Genomic DNA, 757 nt, shown 5'->3' with positions numbered 1-757 from the left:
CCCTACACAAAAATTTTTAAATCTAAAATTAGTTGCCCTTCCCCTTGACCTGGTGCCTCGTGTCTGTCTTTCTGAAATTTCCCTTTGTAAACCCCTAATTTTTTCTCAAAAAATGTCTTTTTTTGACGGGGTACTTTGAAAGGAAAAGGGGTTAAAAATTCAATAACTTTTTTTGGGGAAAAAGGGAAAAAGTTCCCATAAAATAAAAAAAAAAAATATACCCTTAGTGTTATCCTAAAAGGCTGGGAAAATTAGCACTAGCTTTGAATTAAGACTGTATATTATCCTTTATCATGTACAGTATAAATCCACTGAATTTTGCCTATTATCCCGGGCATCATGTATGTTTAAAGGTAAAATAAACTCATTTTTTTTGGGGGGAAACCCCTTCCCACCCGAAATAAAAACTTTCCTACTCTAAGAAAAAAAACCATTTTTCAGTCTCAATAAATAAATAGGATTTACAGAAGTATTTTTTTTCCCTTAAAGTTTTGAAGCAGAATACATCCCTTTGGCTTTAAAGGGACTAATCCGGGCTTATATCCCATTTTTTGAACCCATTAAAAACCCCTTTTGTTTGAGGAACCAAATTTCTGTTTTAAGGCCCCTTTTGCGCCGTTTTTGGGATTGTTTCACAGGTTTGAATCTTTCACTTTTTGATTCATTTTTTATGTTTTCTCTTTTTAAATCAATTTGAGCTTTCCTTTTTGATGAGTGTAAAAAGAGCAAGCCAGGACGACTCATTATTACCTACACT

Source organism: Penaeus monodon, chromosome 15 (genome assembly GCF_015228065.2).
Source record: "Penaeus monodon isolate SGIC_2016 chromosome 15, NSTDA_Pmon_1, whole genome shotgun sequence".
Taxonomy (NCBI): domain Eukaryota; kingdom Metazoa; phylum Arthropoda; class Malacostraca; order Decapoda; family Penaeidae; genus Penaeus; species Penaeus monodon.
This window is presented reverse-complemented; position numbering follows the sequence as displayed.